This window comes from Zeugodacus cucurbitae, chromosome 2, assembly GCF_028554725.1.
Source record: "Zeugodacus cucurbitae isolate PBARC_wt_2022May chromosome 2, idZeuCucr1.2, whole genome shotgun sequence".
Taxonomy (NCBI): domain Eukaryota; kingdom Metazoa; phylum Arthropoda; class Insecta; order Diptera; family Tephritidae; genus Zeugodacus; species Zeugodacus cucurbitae.
The window spans coordinates 54,384,143-54,402,517 of record NC_071667.1 but is presented as its reverse complement, the minus strand read 5'-3'; the positions used below and the strand labels follow the sequence as shown (position 1 = coordinate 54,402,517).

Here is an 18,375-nt window from a genome sequence, read left to right as displayed (position 1 = left end):
TTGAAACTGCCGACACTCGCAGAGTATTGGTAATTTAGGGTATAGAATCCTTTGGAATTGTTTTGGTGTAATATTGTTTCATATAGGAAGAATTAAATGTTATTAATGCCTCTAGAGGTCAACATGGATATGCCGTAGAATATATGGCAGGTTACATTATACGAAAATAGAGTTCGTTAAATTTCATGCGATGTATTTTTGTTAAAAATATTATTAAATTAGTTAAAAAAAAAAAATTAATATTTTTAAATATTTTCTTTACAATTTTACATCTATTTTACAATCTATCGAAATCAATTTTTGTAGTATACATATATTACATATAAATAAATTTTAAGTAAATTATTTTATATAAATCATTTTAAATACATTTTAATACATTCCGACAATAGTTAGTTTACTTTATTGAAAATGAATTCAAATTTATTTTAAAAACCTAATATTGTCAAAATTAATAAATCTAATGAGTTTTACTAATTTCGGGACGAGGCTTTTACGACCTCATCTAAATTCTAATATTTAAATCGAGCGAATATAACCGAATTAGGTGTTTCTTAAAGGTTTCATAATCTTTGGCTTGGATTTATTAGACAAAAACTTTTTCATATCCATATTAATATTAAAAAAAAAAATTAATTGTCAAAAGTGCCAGGATATACTAGGAAAAATGAAATTCTATGATTCTTAAACCAAATCCTTCCTTTCAAATGTCGTTAGATTAATTTATAAAATTTCCGTTGAAATTCCCTAACTTAAATCACCATAATCAACAAAAAAGCTTCGAGTTTTATTCATTTACTTCAGATAAATTCTGTAATTTTGTTTCTTGCAGTTTGTAATTGTTTGACTCTTAACGGCTGTATTCCATATCTTTGTTACATGATTTATGCAATCCTTAAGTGTAATATCATCATACTTTTTGTTCTACTCCATACGATATAGGGACTTTTTTAAAATTCTTAAAATTTTGTAATATCCCCTGGTCGAAAAGTTAGAAGGAAATTTGCATGATATTTGACTCTAATGCCAATTCAAGAGTTTAAGAAAAGAACTACTTAGGCCAAGGATAAACTTTATGTTTATAAAATTCCAATTATTATTGTTTCTATATACATATGTACTGACTGAGAAATATAGAATAATATAGGTTTCCAACAATGTTTTAGAGCTCACTTGCCATTAAAGGTCGCCCTATGCAATAAATTCTTGTATTCATGCATAGAGACAATTTGCTAAAATAATTTTATGTATTATCTTTCGACAGCACGAAAAGGAGTTGCCTTTACGCCGCGATGTCTGAATTTGGTATCCCCGCAAAACTAATACGGCTGTGTAAATTGACGTTGAGCAACACCACAAGCTCCGTCATGATTGGGAAGGACCTCTCCGAGCTGTTCGATACCAAACGAGGTTTCAGACAAGGTGACTCACTATCGTGCGACTTCTTTAACCTGATGCTGGAAAAATTATAAGAGCTGCAGAGCTAAACCGAGAAGGTACAATCTTCTACAAGAGTGTACAGCTCCTGGCGTACGCCGATGATATTGATATCATCGGAAGCAACAACCGCGCCGTTTGTTCTGCTTTTTCCCGCATGGATAAGGAGGCGAAGCGAATGGGTCTGGAGGTGAATGAGGACAAGACGAAATATCTCCTGTCATCAAACAAACAGTCGGCGCATTCGCGTCTTGGCTCCCACGTCACTGTTGACAGTCATAACTTCGAGGTCGTAGATAATTTCGTATACCTGGGAACCAGCATCAACAACACGAACAATGTCAGCCTCGAAATCCAGCGCAGAATAACTCTTGCCAACAGGTGCTACTTTGGACTGAGGAGGCAATTGAACAGTAAAGTCCTCTCTCGACGATCCAAAATCAAGCTCTACAAGTCGCTTATCATTCCCGTCCTGCTTTACGGTGCAGAAGCTTGGACGATGTCAACATCAGATGAGACGACACTAGGAGTTTTCGAGAGGAAAATTTTGCGTAAGATTTATGGTCCTCAGAACATTGGCAACGGCGAATACCGCAGACGATGGAACGATGAGCTGTACGAGTTATACGACGACATTGACATAGTTCAGCGAATAAAAAGACAGCGGCTACGCTGGCTAGGTCATGTTGTCCGAATGGACGAAAACACTCCAGCCCTGAAAGTGTTCGATGCAGTACCCGCCGGTGGAAGCCGAGGAAGGGGAAGGCCTCCACTCCGTTGGAGGGACCAGGTGGAGAGCGACCTGGTTACACTTGGGATCTCCAACTGGCGCCGAACTGCGAAGGAGAGAGAGAGGTGGCGCACTATCGTCGATTCGGCTATAACCGGCTAAACGGTTGCAACGCCAATCACATACATACATTATCTTCTTTGAATCATATCATAAAGCAATCCTGATATTCGAAAACTGCTGCAACATCTGTTCTTCTCCGAAAGCTTTGAACACTTAAAAAAGTTTTTCAAAAAAGCCCTTGTATGAAATGTGAAGAAAACTGAACAAACAAGCATTTTGTCCAAATGTTCAACAATATGAAAACTTCATTATGACGTTCATAAAAGAAATTTACTTTAGATTACTGGCATGTCATGTGTTTGAGTAATATGGTAATATGGCTTCATGCGTCAGTAGCTTTATTGTTTGCCTAAAGCTTTTACACATTTTCATGTATTTAATGACAACAATCAACATATTTTTCATTCGGAGGTATTTGACAATTGTTGTTTGTTTTGTTGCGTTTTGTGTATATTTTTCATATTTTTATTTGCTAATGGGATTTGAGTTAATTCTTTGCACGACTTGGAAATTGCTTCGTTATATTTTTTTATATGCCTTCACTGTTGTAGTTGAAGGGGGAGAGTTGTTTAAAGTGGTCAAGAAATGGATTTAATTTTTATGAACTATAAGAATTCGCTGGAATTCAAATAAATTATTATAATTTTTGGCTTCCTAGTGCGCCTTTATCCTAGAGTTATGAGTAACAATTTTATGGGAACGTGCTCCCGTTAGCAGCAGGAGTATTTATATAATTTTCAAAATTCAATAGTCCAATTTTGAAGAAAATATTTATCTGTTTTCTCGCAAATAATATTTTACTCGTTCTTGGGTTTACGAAGAAAAAATTACTTTGCACGACTTAATTTGTGGGAAACAATTTCAACAAATCCTGATCGCCTAGAGGAAATTTTTTGCTATACCTCTGCATATTATGTATAGTATATATATAGTGGTTAAATTATTATTTTAATTTAATTTCAAAATTATAGCCTTTCAAATTAATTCGTTCATTTCACGATAATTACACATCTGAGAGTGCGATAGCCAATCGTCTATTAAATTTTCAATAGTAGTAATGGCCGAATAACACGCTTCAACAAAATTTGTAAATGTTATATATAAATCTACTACGTTTTATTAAAATTTCTTACATATACATGTACGAGGGGTTTGTTAATTTCTTCAGGCTCATCCATTAATTAGGGATACTCCTTATTGTTTTGGCTTAAAACATTGTTATTTTCTGAAGAGCTCTCCAGCTTGTTTGTTGTGTATGAAACAAAAATTTAAGCCGATTTACCAAATATTTTTTTTATACTCTCGCAACAAAGTTGCTAAAAAGAGTATTATAGTTTTGTTCACATATCGGTTGTAGGTAACACCCAAATCTAAACGAGTTAGATATAGAGCTATATAATATATACTAAAGTAATCAGGGTGACGAGTGGAGTTCAGATGCAAGTCTGTCCGTCCGTCCACAACTTGGTACACGTGTTTCTTGGTACCATAGGAAGGTTCCTTCCGAAGATGGGCGAAATCGGACCACTGCTACACCATGACGAAACCACACAAAATTGAGAAAACCGAAAACACATAAAGTGTCATAAATAAGCCATAAATAAAATTTGGTATCAAGGATCGCACTAGGAAGGGGGATATCTGGATGTACATTCCTTCCTTCCTTCTAAGTTTTTTGTACATATCTCGTAAACTACTAAATATATATCAACTAAACTCTCTATAGTTTTTTCTTTATGGTACTACCTTATACAGTCCAAAAAGGGAGAAAATCGGATTATAACCAGGCCTAACTCCCATACAAAGGTTATGTTGAAAACTACTAAAAATGCTTTATTTCAGTAAGGAAAACCACCAGAAACCTTAAATTTCATTATAAAGATGGTACAGAAGAGCTCCACTCAAAATGGTATACACAATTTTAAATGGGCGTGGTTCCGCCCACTAATGGGTCAAAAACCATATCTCCGAAACTACTCGACCAATTTTCGGTTCATGTTATCTTCCTAGCTTCCAATTATATATTGTGAAAATAGTCCAAATCGGTTCACAACCACGTCTATTTCCCATATACCAGAACTTTGAAGTTGATCTGATTAGTTTACTTTACAATATATAAAGTAAGCACTAGTGAAGATATCGGTGCAGAACTTTGCATAAATACTGCATTTATAGTGTGGCATCGCCCTTCCAAAAATCGTCGAAATCGGTCCATAAGTTTTCAAGACCCTATATATCGGATATGAGGACATCAGTGCTTCCAACAAATTTTTTACCGAAAATATAGGTAAGTCTCTCAGATATTTTGAAGAAATTCAGAGGGATTATGTTTCTTCTAATAATATGTCTCCTTGCCAAAAATGAGTTTGAAATTAGGACAAATCTTCCCTATCTCCCATATAACTAGTATTAGGGTTTCCAACTTTCAATAGACTTTATACTAGAGCTCTTGGTATTCGACTAATCGACTAATCGACTAACCGAATTAACCGAATAGGACATTATTCGAATAATAATATTCGGTTTGCACTATTCGGGTAATCGTCAGTGATCGACTATTCGATTAACCGCTCATTTCCGACTATTGGGTTAACCGTTCGTTGTCTACTATTCGAATAGTGTAAGTTCATTAAATTTCTATTTTTATTGAAAAATTTGAAACACAGGAAAAATGCGCACAATTGACATTTTCACAAGTAAAAACAAACAAAAATCAAAGGCTGCTTGGATTTCAAACAATTTTTATTTATTCGAATAGTGACAGTATTACTATTCGAATAACCGCAGTAGAACGACTATTCGAATAGTCGTAATATTGCGACTAATCGAATAGTACTAACCGGTTAATATTCGTACGAGCGGTTGCAAACCGGATATTCGAATAATCGGTTTTCAGGTTAATCGAATAATTTGAAGAGCCCTACTTTATACCCTTTATATGCCGAATATGTGAGTCAAATTGTTTGTTTAAATAAATAAATTCCGAGAGTATAAAATGTTCGGTGTCACCCGAACTTAGCCCTTCCTTTCTTGTTTATTTTAATTAAATTTCATATATTTTTTTTGTTTCTTTGCGTTTTAATTTTATGCTTTCTCATTATTGTTAATGTCCCAGACTTTCATGCCTCCAGCTGTTATTATTAATTTTGTCTATCTTCATCTAGGTATTCTGTTTATTCTCTTCAAAAAAAGGTAACATGGGGATTTTTCGAATATTTTTTTTGATTGGGTCAATTATATGGAGTGGAAAATTTATTTAAATTTCATTTGCGTTATTATATGCTTATATATGTAACGGGTGATTTTTTTGAGGTTAGGATTTTCATGCATTAGTATTTGACAGATCACGTGGGATTTCAGACATGGTGTCAAAGAGAAAGATGCTCAGTATGCTTTGACATTTCATCATGAATAGACTTACTAACGAGCAACGCTTGCAAATCATTGAATTTTATTACCAAAATCAGTGTTCGGTTCGAAATGTGTTTATCGACAAATTTTGTTCAGCGATGAGGCTCATTTCTGGTTGAATGGCTACGTAAATAAGCAAAATTGCCGCATTTGGGGTGAAGAGCAACCAGAAGCCGTTCAAGAACTGCCCATGCATCCCGAAAAATGCACTGTTTGGTGTGGTTTGTACGCTGGTGGAATCATTGGACCGTATTTTTTCAAAGATGCTGTTGGACGCAACGTTACGGTGAATGGCGATCGCTATCGTTCGATGCTAACAAACTTTTTGTTGCCAAAAATGGAAGAACTGAACTTGGTTGACATGTGGTTTCAACAAGATGGCGCTACATGCCACACAGCTCGCGATTCTATGGCCATTTTGAGGGAAAACTTCGGAGAACAATTCATCTCAAGAAATGGACCCGTAAGTTGGCCACCAAGATCATGCGATTTAACGCCTTTAGACTATTTTTTGTGGGGCTACGTCAAGTCTAAAGTCTACAGAAATAAGCCAGCAACTATTCCAGCTTTGGAAGACAACATTTCCGAAGAAATTCGGGCTATTCCGGCCGAAATGCTCGAAAAAGTTGCCCAAAATTGGACTTTCCGAATGGACCACCTAAGACGCAGCCGCGGTCAACATTTAAATGAAATTATCTTCAAAAAGTAAATGTCATGAACCAATCTAACGTTTCAAATAAAGAACCGATGAGATTTTGCAAATTTTATGCGTTTTTTTTTTAAAAAAAGTTATCAAGCTCTTAAAAAATCACCCTTTAAAAACTGACACAAACACGTAAACAAACTTAGCTATCATGAGCTGTCAAAGTCAAGTCATCTTTATTGGTAGATGCTGTACTTTTATTTATTTATTTTTTTTTTATTGTGTGGAGAAAAACGAAGAACTGGCTCGATAGTACTCCGATAGACGTTTCCGAATGGCCTATGCCGCCAAAAGATCTTTTTAATATCGAAAATTTACGAAGTGTGTTATCGGCGAACAGCAGGTATTAGATAATTGGATTTCAGTTTTCATTCCATTTCATTCCGCTAATAGTCTTTTCGCACAGAAGTTAATTGATCAATTAATCGGCCTTTGCTATATTAAAGCGCTGATTTCAATCGATTTACCAGACAAAAGAAAACAGCTGATCGAGTAGCCTGCTGTGCGAAAGGCAAAAACTGTTTTCTCAATTATAATCTTAATGTATTACATTAATTTGGCTGTACGAAAAGGCTATAGCAATAGTTTCTTTTAACAGTGAAATCTAACTAAGCAGAATTGTTGTTGTTGTAAAGACAGTAAAGAATTCATAATAATATTGCACAATATTACCGAGTTAACAGTCCTAAGACAGATAACAATCCAGTTCCGCCTCGGCTAGGTAGACCCTACTGTTGTGAGAATTTGTAAGCCATTCTTATTGAATTGATCTTTTAGAAGCAACATACGAATGATATTTAAAATATGTATGTTCACATCAATAATGTCCCTACGCAAATCGTATACGAGTAAATAATAACATATGTATACGAAATAAAATATGTTAATATTAATATTAATTCATATTCAAGTCCATGTCCATTTACATATTCAACACACCAAAAAGTAGGATTAAACTTTGTATTCATGCTCATATTTTCATATTCCTCTTTCCTTTGGATTCGTATTTATATTACATTCGTATTCAGCGGCAAAATCATATTAATTTTTAAATTCATATTCAAAAATATTTTTATATATTCAACCTTATACTCATACGAGGGCTGCTATATATATTTCTGGCCTAGGCAACACTAAGTGTTGCCAGGTGCAATCTGACATTTTCATTGGAAAGTTTAACGTTTTGTCATTTAATCGTGAATTGTTTTATTTACAGGGAATTAAAAAATTCATCTCGGCCAAAAAATGGAATTAACTCTTGAACATTTTCGTGCGATCATTTTTCACAACTTTCGACGTGGATTATCGCGACAAGAGTGCATCGATGAACTAAAATCTTTGTATGGCTATGAAGCACCATCCTATAACACTCTGAAAAACTGGTACAACGAATTCAATCGTGGCCGACGCTCGCCCAAAGACGAATTCCGTGAAGGTCGTCCAAAAACAGCCGTTGTGCCAGAAAACATCGATGCCGTACGTGAACTGATAGTGCAAGACCGTCATGTAACATACCTTCAGATAGAGGCATGCCTATGCATATCTCCCACCAGCATACATTCGATATTGCATGAACACCTGGCCGTAAAAAAGGTTTGTTCTCGTTGGATCCCGCATAATTTGACAATCGCTCAAAAAAAGGCTCAAAAAAGTGTTTCGAAAATTGGTTTGAGCGCATGCAGAAGTGTATAAATCTTAATGGAGAATATTTTGAAAAACAATAAAACCACTTTCGTTGACAAAATATTCCTATTTTCATTATTAGGCCAGAAATATATATAGCAGCCCTCGTATATGTATATTAACAACATTTGTATGAGAACATACAATAACATTTTCATATTTGCATTAAAAATCCCAATCATATAATATTCATATCCTCATTATTTAAAAATACACTCGAATACACATAAAAATATATTTACTCAATCAGTTGCCACAACAATCAGTTCTATATAATAATAACGGTCACTGATTAAAAACTGTCGCCTTAACAGCATCTCGAGAAAAATATTTGGAAAATATTTCATGATGCTACAACAGCAACAACACGATTAACAATATATATTAATAAAATCGTCGAAAAAGTTTTATTCAAAATCATTAACTCAATACAATTTTAGGTTATGTCACTTGTTCACACAAAAAACCCTTTAACAAGACCTCAAATACCTACACACCAACACATTCATATAAGTTCCATATAAAACCAGCTTTAATATTAATGTGAATTGCACTTTTAATTGCCAAGTCTACAAACGTCAAGCAAATTTGAGCGCTACTAACATTTTATATGGACAATTTGCCACAAACTGTGGCATGCTCAATGCTCATGCCATTGCGCCCAAGTATTCACTGCTGTCAACTGTCGTGGGAAAAGTTTTAATGCAGCTTGAGAGCATAAAAATTGCATTTCTATTTTATTATGTGGCAAATTTAACTTTTTATCAGCCGTCGCCTATCAACTGGCTGTGATTTTTACAAACAGAATGCAATTAAAATGTCAACCGCGTAAAAAACGCTTCAAATAAAGAACCGATGAGATTTTGCAAATTTTATGCGTTTTTTTTTTTTAAAAAGTTATCAAGCTCTTAAAAAATCACCCTTTACATATTTATGGGCGCGTGACTAAATATGTATGCAATATGTATTTTGAAATGTAGATTTTTTGGGCATGGACCGTTTTAATGTAAAACACTTCTTGGTAACTCCCCTTACATATTATTTTGAACATCATACGATAAATTAGAAAATAAATAGTTTTCAAAATTCAGATGAATTCGAAACTGTTCTTTTGAACTGGATGGAAAAAACCCCAATGTCCATAAAGAATGCCAATCAATGCGACAATGACCTACTCCGTCTAATTCCAATTATGCTCTTGCATGTGTTTGTAGAGGTGTGTGTGTGTGTGCGTGGTCACTAACTTGTGATTTTCGTTGGCATGTGGCGATATTAGTTTTGTTGTAGAAAAATCCCCCGAAAGATTAACACACTTGGTGTTATTATCAGGTCATGTGATGCTAGTCAAACAAGATAGGCCGCATTAGAGACAAATAAGGCATATATTGAATGGCAAATTTATAAATTATACTGAAAGATTTAAATTGTTCAATGTTAAATGTTAGATACGTCAATAATACATATATATGGTAATATGAAAAAAATATCACTTCACACACAAATCTAATTGATTAAATATCGATACCTATATTATGGTATATTGTGTATCAAAGATATGTTAGAAAACTATGGGACGGATATTGAATTCATATCCTGCGTAGTAGTTATAGCTTGAACTGTTATGATTTGTAATTGAACCTGACACTAGTTAATAGCTACTACTACTAGTTATAATATGCCAATTTATTTGGCATTACATATCACCAAATTCTTCTGATTATCACAACTCAATCCCTAGTACACCATTGGTCTTATTCATTTAAAGGCTAGAGTTATGTTTAGTAAGATTCATTGATATATTAAGTGAACAAAATATTTATCAAACTGATTGAACAACTTTTATGAACAACTCTCTGAAGTTGGACTATATCTGGTACACTATGTACTATGTATTTACTAAACTCATTTGAGTTAGAAATAGGGAATTTTTCCAAATTTATAAGCTTGGTTTTTCAGTTCTGAAAAAATATATAGCAGAGCAATATTACAATAATCTAAGATTGTTCAGTTTACATAGACCCGATTGTTCTGGAAACGATAGCAGAGATCGACAGCTACGCGGTTGACATTACTTGGCTGGATAAAAACCTGGATCCGTGCCGATGCTAGTGAATTGAATATGTCAATTGAGTCGTAATTCGTGCTTCAAATAAATGAGAATTAGGAATAATGAGCATAGTTTTCTCCATTAAGTATAGGACTTTGTCTATATCGGAACTAGCATAAATACCACCAACAATCAAAGCCTGGTGTTCAAGCGCAGAATGATCCTTTACAACTGGTGGTACTTTGGGATCGGTAGGCAATTGAGAATCAGATCTCTCTCTCGACGAACAAAAATTACGCTATTTTAAGTTTTTCATCATTCTTGCCCTACGATTACAAAACGAGATGAATAGGTACTTGGAGCATTCGAGAAAATTGTTCTTCGCAAGATCTTTGGAGTCGTTCGCGTGAGCGAAGATCGAACCATTAACTGTATGAGCTTTACGGCGACATGGATATAACTAACGGCATAGAAATCTAACGAATGCGCTGGTTGGGCCATGTCGTACGTATGGACGATGCTCTAGTGAAAAGTACCTTTGATTCGAGAACTGTAGGTGGACAATAGTGCAAAGAAGAAGAAGAAGTTCTCCCTAAAGTTTTACACTGAAGAACTGCTCCCATTTGTAGAACATTTTTCTTTCATATATGATGTTTCACACTTCATTTGACGAAGTCATTAAATAATAATTTATAACATTTTTATCAATCAATTTTATCAATCAAATAAATTAATTTAATTAATAGAAAAAACGTATTTCTAACCGTAAATTAACCGAAAACTTGTATTACGTTCATAAATTTACAAATTTCGAGTTACGTCGTTTTCTTTACAAACAGCAGGTATATTATTAAAATTTTCAAACACTTATCGTATCATCAGGCAAACGTGTAACTCAAACGTGAATGCAATTATAAAAGTTACAAATAAGATTAGCGGCAATTTGAATTATTTTACAAAATGCCTACTAATATGTATACTAATTAATTCAAAATTAGTTTAAGGTTCATTGAAAACTGTTAATTGTATCAGTATTTTAATATATGTACATATGTAAGTCATATGGGAGGCATATTTAAGTAAATAAATTCGATATCCACATGTGTATGTAACGTTATGGGCTGGCTTTTGCCGCCGATGGAATGTTGATTTTTAATTTAGAAATGTGTGTCAGAAAATGAGCAGAACAAGCGCAAAACAGAGACAATAATAGTAAGCTTGTAACGTATAAATGTTTAATTGAGTTGTTGGCAAAATCACGTGACGAACATTTATGTAAACAAATGCGTATGTATTGAAGTTGTCAACATGACATAGCCACACACATACGACTATGCCATGTAAGTGCGCTGGCGAATGTTTAAAAGCTATCATAAATTGATTGTTTGTTTGTAAGTGTGTATGTATATGCGCTCATACATACATACAAATATAATTCACGCGGCATGCAAGTGTGGTGCCATTAACGACTTGAGTGGACACTTTGCATGCAAAAGTCAACGATTGTAACGGGTGATTTTTTTGAGGTTAGGATTTTCATGCATTAGTATTTGACAGATCACGTGGGATTTCAGACATGGTGTCAAAGAGAAAGATGCTCAGTATGCTTTGACATTTCATCATGAATAGACTTACTAACGAGCAACGCTTGCAAATCATTGAATTTTATTACCAAAATCAGTGTTCGGTTCGAAATGTGTTTCGATGACAAATTTTGTTCAGCGATGAGGCTCATTTCTGGTTGAATGGCTACGTAAATAAGCAAAATTGCCGCATTTGGGGTGAAGAGCAACCAGAAGCCGTTCAAGAACTGCCCATGCATCCCGAAAAATGCACTGTTTGGTGTGGTTTGTACGCTGGTGGAATCATTGGACCGTATTTTTTCAAAGATGCTGTTGGACGCAACGTTACGGTGAATGGCGATCGCTATCGTTCGATGCTAACAAACTTTTTGTTGCCAAAAATGGAAGAACTGAACTTGGTTGACATGTGGTTTCAACAAGATGGCGCTACATGCCACACAGCTCGCGATTCTATGGCCATTTTGAGGGAAAACTTCGGAGAACAATTCATCTCAAGAAATGGACCCGTAAGTTGGCCAGCAAGATCATGCGATTTAACGCCTTTAGACTATTTTTTGTGGGGCTACGTCAAGTCTAAAGTCTACAGAAATAAGCCAGCAACTATTCCAGCTTTGGAAGACAACATTTCCGAAGAAATTCGGGCTATTCCGGCCGAAATGCTCGAAAAAGTTGCCCAAAATTGGACTTTCCGAATGGACCACCTAAGACGCAGCCGCGGTCAACATTTAAATGAAATTATCTTCAAAAAGTAAATGTCATGAACCAATCTAACGTTTCAAATAAAGAACCGATGAGATTTTGCAAATTTTATGCGTTTTTTTTTTTTTTAAAAGTTATCAAGCTCTTAAAAAATCACCCGTTATGTGTGTGAGTGCTGTATGTATATGTGTGCGTGATGAGAAAATTGGCTTTCCTTATGCTCACTTGTCGTTATAGTGGTAAATATCAACGGTGTATTGAACTTTGAAAAGTAAAAACAAAGCAACTTTTTCATTTATATACATACATATACTATAATGATTCATAACTGTTCGATTTATGAATTATATGCTGTGTGTGTGTCTGTTTATTATTAAGTTTTATATTACATACTTGTAGCTAATTTTGCTTTATGTTCATAAATTCTTAAATGAGGGGAAAATAAAAAACAAAAACAAAACGAAACGAAACAAACAGCGTCGGTGATAGGCAGTGATAGGCCACAGCAAACCTGTTGACTACAGCTTAATTGAAAAGTTGTAAATAGAATTGAAAAGTAGTCGAACTTAATTGAAGATCAATTGGGAGGAGGACGAAAAGCATATATGCATATACATATGTACATAGATGTAAGTACGTATGTCTGTATGTGTGCGTGTGTGTGTGTATTGGGATGACAGCGAGACGTGTGGGAAACTGGATAATAAATCAATAATAAGAAATTGATTGCACTTAATAGAAAGGTGATTGTGCTGCTTGTAAGTATTGGAATATTGATTTTCATAAATTGATTATATAATCTTGTTTTCATAACAAGTAAGGAAGACTAAGTGCAAGTGTTACCGTAAATACTCTGGCAGATTGTAAAAATTCATAGATATTTTTCAAGTTTTTTAAATTTTTTTTTAATTTTTAAATTTTTTTATCATCCGCTATGGCAAGCTTAAATATGATTCAATATATGTTCATAAAACTTAATTTATAAAACCCCACAGAAACCTACAAATTTAACAGTCATGCGCCATATATAGGTTCTGTTCGATATTCGAAATTTTTGGAATAAGTACATATTTCCTTGGTATTTTGATTCTACAGTTTGAATATACACGAAATCGGACAGCAAAAACGCCAATTTCCAATATAACATAATTATACTCTCTCAACAAAGTTGCTAAGAGAGTATTATAGTTTTGTTCACATAACGGTTGTTTGTAACACCCAAAACTAAACGAGTTAGATATAGGGTTATATATACCAAAGTGATCAGGGTGAAGAGTGGAGTTCAAATCCGGATGTCTGTCTGTCCGTCCGTCCATATGTGCAAGCTGTAACTTGAGTAAAAATTAATATATCTTGATGAAACTTGGCACACTTGTTTCTTGGCAGCATAGGAAGGTTGAAGGTTGGCAAAATCGGACCACTGCTACACCCACAAAATGGCGAAAACCGAAAACACATAAAGTGCCATAAATAAACCAACCAATCAAACTTTCTAGAATCGTTTCTTTTAGATACTACCGTATACAGTTTATAAATGGAGGATATCGGATTATAACCATGTCCACCTCCCATACAAAGGTTATGTAGAAAACTACTCAAAATGCTTTAATTCAGTAAGGAAAACCACCAGAAACCTTAAATTTCATTATAAAGAAGGTACAGAAGGGCTCCGCCCAAATTGGTATACAAAATTTTAAGTGGGTGTGGCTCCGCCCACTTATGGGTCAAAAATCATATCTCCGAAACTACTCAACCAATATCATTGAAACTAGTTTTGTAATATTTTCCTTACATCCCAATGATATGTTGGGTAAATAGGCCAAATCGGTTCATATCCACGCCTACTTCCTGTATACCAGAACTTTGAAGTCGATCCGAATAGTTTACTTTACACTAGTGAAGATATCGGAACAGAACTTTACATAAATACTGCATTTATAGTGTGGCCGTTTCTTTCTAAAAATCGTCGAAATCGGACCATAGATTTTCAAGGCCCCATATATCGAACATGAGGACCTCGGTGCTTCTAATCTAATATTAGCGTTTCCAACTTTCAATGGACTTTATACCATATATATGACGAATATGTGGGTCAAATTGTGTATTATATAATATTAAATAAATAAACTTAACCCTCCCTTACTTGTTTTAAGTTTAGACTCTTTCACTCCACAGCACCAACGCAGACATCGGACTAAACTATACATATGTAATATGGCATTAAATATATGTGGGACTTATAATCAAAAAATGGCCAAAATCGGTCTATGGTCAGATTACTTTTATAATATCGGTCAATCTGTAAGATATCCCAATGAAATTAAGTAGGAAGACCAGATAACAACAACAATTTATGTAGAAAAACTGTTTACGATTTAACATTTCTCTACTTGCTGTGTTTTCTCTGCTCTCTTCTCAAAAAAAGGGTAATTTGTAAGTAATAATAAAATTTTCGAGTTAAATACACCAAGGGCACCAATTACACCTAATTAAAAGTGAATAGCGCTCTCACCATTTTATCTTTGTTAGGTTTATGCCAACTTACATAAGTTACGCAAATTTCTTCTTCGATTCGCTATTCTCCATTAAATGGCGTATCGAAAGCAGATTAAGTCATTCTAAATATCTACTCGTACTCTCTTTTCACCGGCCATATTTCTACACGCTACGAAATTTATGTTAATAAATAAATATAAATATACTATATATAAATGTCTTCAGTGAAGTTATCGGTGCAATGACTTTAAAGGTTGGTATTCATAAATAATAATAAATGAAACAGATTTTGGCCAGGGCATGCGGAAATGTCGAAAAAAAAAACAAAAAAAAACAAAAAAAAAAAACGGATACTGGGCACAAAGTAAGGGTGCGTGTGTGTGTGTGCGTAAAGCGAGCGAATGTGAGGTATCACGTGGAAATATCAACGTTTGGAATGCTAAATTAACTTACTCGTATGCACACACTTATGATCCGCTTGAAATATGTATTTTTCATATCACGTCTAATTTGTCACAAGCATTAAATTCATGTCAACTTTGTGTGCAAAACACTTAGGATTTTCAGTTAATTTGATTTGATTTTCATCATCACTAACGGTATGCCTTTATAATATTAATTATTAATATTGCTTTGCTTTCGTAATAAGTTGTATAGAATTTACAGTGGAATTTGCGTAATTGCGTTAATTAAAAGTATTCATAGGAATTGAAAACTGGTATAAAAAGTACCATCTATGACACACATTTGCTGAGATTTACTACTATGCGTAATGTAAAATTAAATGATTCTGATTTACTTATATAAATATTGTACACATTAAGGCGGAACGTTCTTTTTATATTTTCTGTATAACGAAGTGTTAACTTTTAACAAACAAAAATAGTCAAGCTCGTCAAAACACGTCTAACCGTAGGGACTGCTACGGAAAAAGTAAGCAACTCTCTTTTGGACTCTCCAAACTCGTGAAATTTGTAAATTTTATCACAAGAGTAAAATTGAAGATAGTGGTTAGTGGTAGTGGTTTTTCACCTTTATCAAATTCAATTCGCTAAAATATAGATATGGCGAATCGAATACTGCCTGTGTGTCTCAAATTGACAACAACTGTATTCACAACTTGTTTACTTGGTAGTTCCCTCTTTGGTTTTTTACAACTTCGAACTGAGAAAACGTATTTTTACTAAGTATCGGTAGTTTTATATATTCTGCTTTTCGTCAGCAACGATTTGTGGTCTTCCCCGTTCCATTTCATTTTAAGCTTACAAATTTTTGTTGGCTTCAGTTAATTTAAAATTTTATAGAATAAACAAAACAATTTTAAACCGCTGACCAAGCTACAGAAAACCAAGCTTTCCAGACGGCTGCTCTGCTATACGTTAATAGTTCGTTAATATTATTAAAAAAAAACATGAACGGGAAAAACTACTGACTTACGAAGTCCGGCTATTAAATGTAGAGGGTTTGAAATAATTTAAATACTTATATAAATAATTTAATTTGATACTGGAATCTGTGGAAGATGCCTTGTGAAATTTGTAGAATTTGTTTAACTGCAATTTAATCGCAATTTAGTGGAAATTTTAATTAGGCGTGAGCGAGGTAAGTTATCGTAACATGTATTTAATCACTTATTTTCATCATAAGGTGTACGGTGATTTCTGAGAAACATTTATGTACGTTAGCTAATTGTGGTAGTAGGCTATTTTTATGCGAATAGAGTAACAACTAAATACACGTCAAAAATTAGTGAGAAATTACATAAAATAAATAAGACTGGTTGTATATTATTTTTACCACCAAGTCATGGTGTTTTATTAATTTAACCAGCAGTTGAAAGATCTGAATGATCTGTTAATAGTGTTAGTAAATTTTATTTATTTACTCTTTTCAATAAACTAGTCTAACAGAGACGAAATTTGTTTAAGCGTTCTTTGTAGCATTCATTTAAATCTGCATGCTACCTCATACAAAGAATTATATGTGCATTTCTGCTTTTGTTTATATTTCTTATTCACTGTTATTTTTTGAATTTCGGTAAATGTAGAATGAAAGGTTGATATGTTGCCGTTGCTATGCAACGAAAATTGTTTCATACTTTTCCCGTTCGTTGTACAGTTACATTAAGAATGTGCTTGTGAATTGGGTATTGCATAGTAAATATTTATATGTGCAAAATCAGTTTATCTGTTCTTTCTTACTGATAGTGTCGCAGCAAAAACTTTTTTTGCTAAAATTTGTTTGCAAAATTATTGTAGGTGCATTAACTTAATGAATTATTAAAAATTTGATTACATTTATATAACTTTAAGGCTAAAATGCTTCGTGGCACTAGTTTATCAGCCGAGGAACAAGTAATAATCATAGGAATGCATGAAAGTGGTTCCAAAATGGCTCTAGACCAAAGCGACATCGGAACTGTATCTCAAAATATCTTAAAAACCCTACTAATTATGGTATAGTGCGACACAGCGGACGAAAACCAACATTGATGAGCGGTGCGAAAGGATGATTCGACGGCTAGTAGTTGCGGGCTTGATAAGCAGCGATCAAATATGGACCTAGTTAAGACAGAAAATCACAATAAATATCATTTTTCCAATTATACATAAAAAACAGTTTCTCAAACACACCTCCATGGCACCAAAACCAACGCTAAACGAAAGCGCAATAAATCACATTTGAGTTTTGCAAATAAATACCAATTGTGGGCCGATGAGTGATTGAATACAGTCTTTAGTGACCAAAAAAAAATTAAATTTGGTCGGCCCAGATCATTGAAAGAAATATTGGAGAGGTTCGCACCAGTTACAAGCGATGTTTTGGAAGCGGTACCTTGATTTCAAGGGCTGCATTTTGCTGCTGTGGAAAGCTATCTACATGTTTTACATTCACTCAAATGAAGGCTAATATCAATGTAGATCTTTTGGACAGCGAGTTAATTAAATTTGCTGGCAATATTTATGGCATATAACTGGACATATTGAAAGGATAACGCTTCAATCCACACGAAGAATGTCTTCAACGACCGGAAAATTCCGGTATTACAATGTGCATCATTGAGTTCGAACCTAAATCCTATTGAGGATCTCTGGGGGATCCTCTCTGCTCCTGTTTTCCAAAACGGAAAGCAGTTTGAGACAGTACGTCACCTTAAATTAGCCATAAAACAAGAATTTGCCAATATTTACACAACTATTCTACAGTCAGTAGTCAATTCTCTGATTAAGCGGCTTAATTTAGTTTTAAAATATAAGGACAATTCTAATGACTATTAAAATAAACATTTCTTTCAGTTAAACTCAAATGTATAGGATTTACTGGTAAAAATAGTAAAATGCACATATAAATATTTACTATTAGCCTAAACTTCAATTCTGTTTTATAGTTTAAAAAAATTTCGAAATTTTTAATTTTTTGTTTTTTTTTTTATATCGTATACATTAATTATAACAAACCTGTC

General features: G+C 34.0%; 1 protein-coding gene across 2 annotated transcripts in view; it reads left to right on the top strand.

Moving 5' to 3' along the window:
• Positions 1-18,375, top strand: part of LOC105213498 (tetraspanin-13) — a 72,024-nt gene that overhangs the window by 2,249 nt on the left and 51,400 nt on the right. The gene's annotated exons all lie outside the window — the stretch shown is intronic.